Source organism: Micromys minutus (assembly GCF_963924665.1).
Source record: "Micromys minutus genome assembly, chromosome: 24".
NCBI classification, from domain to species: domain Eukaryota; kingdom Metazoa; phylum Chordata; class Mammalia; order Rodentia; family Muridae; genus Micromys; species Micromys minutus.
In genome coordinates, this window is record NC_137959.1 from 10,431,955 (window position 1) to 10,437,954 (window position 6,000).

The 6,000-nt window shown below is 46.4% G+C and overlaps 1 pseudogene across 1 annotated transcript; it reads right to left on the reverse strand.

Moving 5' to 3' along the window:
* Nucleotides 1-295: 295 nt before the first annotated feature.
* LOC308436333 (myelin-associated neurite-outgrowth inhibitor-like) lies at nt 296-883 on the reverse strand (annotated as a pseudogene). Its single transcript has one exon. The product of its transcript is annotated as a myelin-associated neurite-outgrowth inhibitor-like (transcript).
* Nucleotides 884-6,000: the final 5,117 nt, after the last annotated feature.

The window sequence follows — 6,000 nt, forward strand, 5'->3', positions numbered from 1 at the left end:
AAACATGCATTCAACTAGATATGATTCAGAATAGAACAATACTCCCTCTTTTATCATTACAGTTAGCTAAAAAATTTTTTTTGCCAGGTAGTCCACAAAACAGGATTTGCTTCAAAACCAACCCACAGAGTTAGCTGGAGACTAGCGAGCTGGGACCTGCTGGGCTGGGACACAGTCATGTTTAGCATAGAGCATTAAGACGTCCTGGTTGGAGGCACAAGGTCTGCGACACCAGCTGTGGAACTCAATGAAGTGACTGCATAGCTCCGTCCTCAAATACTGGTTTGCAGGACAATCACCACTGTGGGGGCACATAGCTGTAGGTGGGTGTTCCTGGGGCTCCGCATGTGGGGACAGTGACTGGGTGAGGGGCTACAGGAGTTGGAGAATGAGCAGTCAGCTGGGTACCTGCTGACATGGCCATAGTAGTCCCAGCAATCATGCCCATAGTGACACCCCGGCCTCTAGGAGGAGGGGTGGGAGCAGGGTAGACCGTTGCTGGCATGTCATTGGGCTGCCCTACCGTGGTGTGGTGATTGACGTGAGGAGGTGCTGTATACAGAGGTTGTGTATAGTACGTGCCTTGCTGGGCCTTACGGGCTCTGCTGGGGATAGGCACTTCTCACTGGGTACACAGCCGTCTGTTAAGGATTGGGGGAGGAGGAATACGGTGGTACAGCCCCGCTGGTTGGGGAACAGGACACTTTGTAAGGTGTGCCAAGAGTGTAGCCTGTCCCTGGAAGGTAGGATTCACTCCAGGGTACAAGTTAGGGGAAAAGGCAGGCGCTGCTGCATGGCCCGCAGGAAAACTAGCTGGATATCCAATTCCTTTGGCATCTGCATAGGGAACCCCAGAGGACCCAGGGCTATAAACAGGATTCATGATTTCAAGAAGGTGGCCTGCGCCTCCGGGACTGGCGCGCGCCGGCCGCGGCGGGCACGGCGTGTGGCTTGGCGACGGGCAGTGCCCAGACGGCCGATCGCTAGGCCCCGCCGACGCTGCGCAGACACCGTAGCACACCGAAAGCTCTGGTTCTTACCTTGCCTCCTCTGCTTGCCTTTATTCAGTACGCCTAGCCAAACAGCCAAACAGGCAAAGGATCTGGTATCTAGAGAAAAGTCTGCACAACCTTTGGAAGAGAATGTGGATCATACTTGTGATCCCCGTATTTTGGAAGCTGAGGCAGATTGCTGCGAATTTGAGACCAGTGAGTTTTGGGTCAGCCCGAGCTACAGAATGAGATTCTGTCTAAAAAAAACAAACAAAAAAAAAAAAAAAAAGAAAAAAAAGAAAAGAAAACAGTAAAGAAGAATGGTTAGGAAGGAAGGAGAAAGGGAAGACATTGAGGAGAGAGGAAGGCATGGAGAACCTGAAATTTCTGCCACAGGAAATAGTGTTTGGTCTGTCCCTCCTCCTGGCTAAATGACCGTAAGTATGTACTTAGGTGGACTCCTCCAACATCTTTAGAGTTATCAGAGGAATAACATAAGTCGAAGTCATTACTTTAATAAAGATATTTACGACAAATGACTGAAGCCCCGTGTAAACAAACTTAAACCTAGTAAAAAGATGGGGACATTATTTGGTCAACACAACAATCTTTTTGTTACTTTAGACAGGGCCTTTAGCCTAGGCTGGCCTCAACACTGCTCTCTTGTGTCAATTTCTCAAGTGCTGGGATCACTGATGTAGGCAACCACACCCAGAGAGGTTAACAGTTTCACAAGGTTTGTGAGTTTGAACCCAACGGTTTCCACACAAATATTAGGCATCCCGTAGCCCAGGCATTGGCTCTGTCCTTTCCTACCCTTTCTCCCAACCTCCCAAGAAGGAAATGTCTTTCCTTGAAGTTCTGACCAAAATCCCAGGCTTGCTCAGGGTCCAAATTCATCATCACTAAATTAACTTTATGGAAAGAGGGAGGCTTGACAAAAACTGTCACACTCAATTAGTTTATACCAAGTGCCCATTGTTAAAGATGGGGATCACATGACAGTTAAATACATCAGCAGAAGCCAGGATGCTGAGCAGCTGGCTTTCTTTCCAATAAAATATTTATTTATTTATTCATTTTATGCATGAGTATCAGACAGACCAGAAGAGGGCATCAAACAAAAAGATGTTTGTGAGCTACCATGCAGTTGCTGGGATTTGAACTCAAGACCTTTGAAAGAGCAGTCAGTGTGCTCTTAACCACTGAGCCATCTCTCCAGCCCCTTCTTCCCACTCTTTCATCTGTTTATCCAGCACACCTCAGTATGCTTTCCTGGAAGCCCTTCCTCTTACACTCTCCACAGGTAAAAGGCTTTACTTACCCAACCTCCAGGTCTTTCCACCACATAGCCTTCTAGCATATGTGCCTTTAAAGCATTCCTAAGTTCTAAGCTGTATAGTATCATATGTCACTGTTGATCGAGTGTGTGTCTTTGCACTATAGACTTTCCTAGTATGGTGTTTACAGTGTTGGAAGAACCTGCTCTTAAAGCCATACTCCACCATGTCCAAATAGCTCTCCAAGACAGGCACAAAATGGAGGGCTCCCCTCCTCAGCAGGGCTTCCTCTTCTTTGTTTGACCTTGTCTGGAGAGCACTACTCCCACATCCTCCCCTTGAGGAAGGCCATGTAGACCTTGGCCAAACTGCAGGTTCAACTTCCTGCCCCAGACCCCCTCCCCAAGAACCTGCCCGACAAGTTCCTGGAATTCCTCCTCATGTAAATGGGGCATTGCCAGCTCCTCTGCCCTAGTCAATAATGTTCACTTATCCAGGAAGTCTCTACTCACTCCCCAAGATCTATATAGCTCTTGTTCGCCTCAGATAGCCTTGAGCTGTCTCACTGACGCTGGTCCTGGAAGTCATTCCATCGCACCCACGGCTGTCTGAATCTTGCCCCACACCTCTGCTCCCCTCACTTTCTTGTGCTGGGGGCTGATGACCTCCGAGGAAGAGGAGGCCTACACACAGGAACAAGGATTGAACATTTCCAGGACCTGTTATAGCAACTGGCATGTAGTATGCACTAACTATCTTGAATTCATTTGATAATTATCTGCTAGACACCATGGTGTCTAATACTAATATTGTCAATTTGACAGGGCCTAGAAGGCATGTCTGTAAGGGAGTTTCTAGATTGAGTTAACAGAGGCAGCTCACCCTAAATGTTGGTTGCATCATTCCTTGGGTTAGGTGGCACAAGCCTTTAATCCCAGTGGGACTCAGAGGCAAGTGGTTCTCTGTCAGTTTCCAGGTCATCTAAAGCTACACAATGAGGCTCTGTCGTAAAACAAAACAAGAACAAAAACAAAACACCAACTTATTTTTTTATGATTTAGTAATTTGCACAGATTTGCATATAAAAGAACCAGCAAGGATTGGCCTCATTAAACAAAGCAGCAACAGCAAAAGACTATGTAGAAGCTCATTAAACTAATTTAATTTTTCTACTTCTAAAGGGATCTTTCAGATCTTTAGTTTAGTAGGATAAATTTATTTTCACTGGAAATCAAAAATTTTAATTTCTTCTAGGTTCAGGGACAGTCTTAGTTATTAGAAATAGATCTTTTACAATTCTTTCTCATATATGCAAGGACAAAATGCTTATTTTGTCAGGGCAAACAGATATACACCAGGGTTTCAAATAGCAAGGTTATCCAGATGCCAGATTTTTCTCAGATGTCCTTTTAAATGTGTAAGCTAGAGAAAAGTCATCGTTGTACTTATAGCGAAACCTGGAGGCTGGAGAAATGGCAGAGCAATGGCTTCTCTACCAGAGGCCCAGGCTCAGTCGCCAGCATCCACATAGAGATCTGCAACTATTGTAGTTTCAGGGACCCAACGAGTGCACTGCATACATGTGGTGTGCAGACATAAATGCAGACCCAACAGCCATACGCATCACCATATTTTAAAGTTTGTAAGTGATGACGATGATACTGGTGATGAGAACTTGTCACAGAGGGATCCCCCAAAGCTCACAGTTATCCATTTTAAACAACTTCTGGAATCCGAAGCTAAAGGAAGAAAATAGCAGTTTACCCAAAATATCGCGAAAAGGTTAAATCATTTGTATTGATGCTACTTTAAGAGAGAAAAGTCAAGAACAGCTGTGTGGGTGGGCAGCTCTTCTTGATAGCCCTTGGTGGTGACTTGAGTGAGACATCTCCCAGCGCTTTGACCATTTAAATGCTTCGTCATTGTCCCCACCCCCACCCCAGCCTCCACTGGTGATGTTCTTTGGGGAGGCTTAGGATGTATGGCCTTGGAGGAAGTAGGTCATAGGAGGCAGAATTGAGAATCTAAAGACAAAAAAAAAAAAACAGAAGAGAGAAAGGAAGGAAGGAAGGAAGGAAGGAAGGAAGGAAGAAAGAAAAACAAGCAAGCAAAGCAAAACTATCTCTACCTTGCTTTCTCTGTTTCTTGCTTGTGCTTCAAGATGTGAGACCCCCCCCCCCCCATGTGCTTGTCACCATCATTTCCATCTGTCATGATGAATTCTTTCCCTGGAACTGTAAGCCAAATAAACCTTCCCTTCTTTACATTGTCTTGGACATAGTGTTCTACACAGCAACAGAAAAATAATTATAGGCCCTCTGTAGATCACATCATAGCTCACATCCCCAGGAGTTGTCTTTCTCCTCCAGTCCCATGGGGCTCCCTTGCATTTCCCCTTCCTCAGTGGGGTTAACCAAGCTATTCAGCCTGGCCCAGGACCAAAGGACCAAAGGACCAAAGGACTATGCTCCGGCCTGGTGTGCCCACCACTGCTGGTTCTGGTGCCTATCCATATTTCTAGGCACAGAGCCATAAGACATCAATGTACTGAACTTCAAATCGTTGTTTACTTCAAAGACTTCAGCACAAACTAATATGTACAGGAGCTTTGGCTTGGTTAAGACAATTTCCAAAGATGCCAGAAATCAGAAGAAGAGACACAATAGTTTTTAAACAAAACTTAAAGTTCGTTCTTTTTGGTCAATTGGGATGTTACAGAGAGAATAATATCCTTAAGAATGTCTTGTGTCAAAGAACACACATGCTGTGCACTCACTAATAAGTGGATGTTAGACCAAAAGCTCAGAACAGCCAAAAACAATTCATAGACCATATGAAGCTCAAGAAGGAAGACCAAAATGTGAATGCTTCAGTTCTTAGAAGGGAGAACACAATACTCAATGGGAGGAAATACAGTGGAGGACAAAGAGTGGAGCAGAGACTGAAGGAAAGGCCATCCAGAGACTGCCTCACCTAGGGATCCGTCCCACATGCATCCACCAAGCTGAAGGGGTTTGCAACCCCATAGGAAGAACAACAGAATCAACCAACCAGACCCCCCATAGCTCCCAGGGACTAAACCACCAACCAATGAGTCCACAATGGTGGTGGTGGGGAACCCATGGCACCAACTGCATATGTAGCAGAGGATGGCACTGTCTGGCGTCAGCAAGAGGAGAAGCCCTTGGTCATGTGGAGGCTTGTTTCTTCAGTGTAGGAAAATGCCTGGGCATTGAGGTGGCAGTGGGTGTTGTTAAAAGATGATGTCCCGGGTTTGGGCACCAATGTTAGGAAAAGGATGAAGAGAGTGGGGGAGATATGGCCCATGGAGGTGCAGCGAGGCCTGGGGGCAAGGGAGATGCCTCTGGGGGACCAATGTTGGGAATTCCTTCCCCCTGAGGGACCAGCCACATGATGGTATAATACAGAATAGAGTTTATTCAAGTCATGGGGGAGTTAAGAGGGTGGTAGAGGCAGAGAGAAGAGAGGAATAGAGGAGTAGAGGCCGGCCATGAGCACGTGGTGGGGGGGAGGGAAGGGGAAGAGGAAGGTAAGGTAAGGGTGGGAAAGCAAGGCTTCAAGAGGCAAGAGAACAAGAGAGAGAGGAGGGGTAAAGAGAGAACAAGAGAGAAAGAGGAGGGGCAAGCAGCCCCTTTTATAGTGTCAGGTCACTGGGGCGGAGCATACCTGGCTATTGCCAGGTAACTGAGGGATGGGATATACCTGGC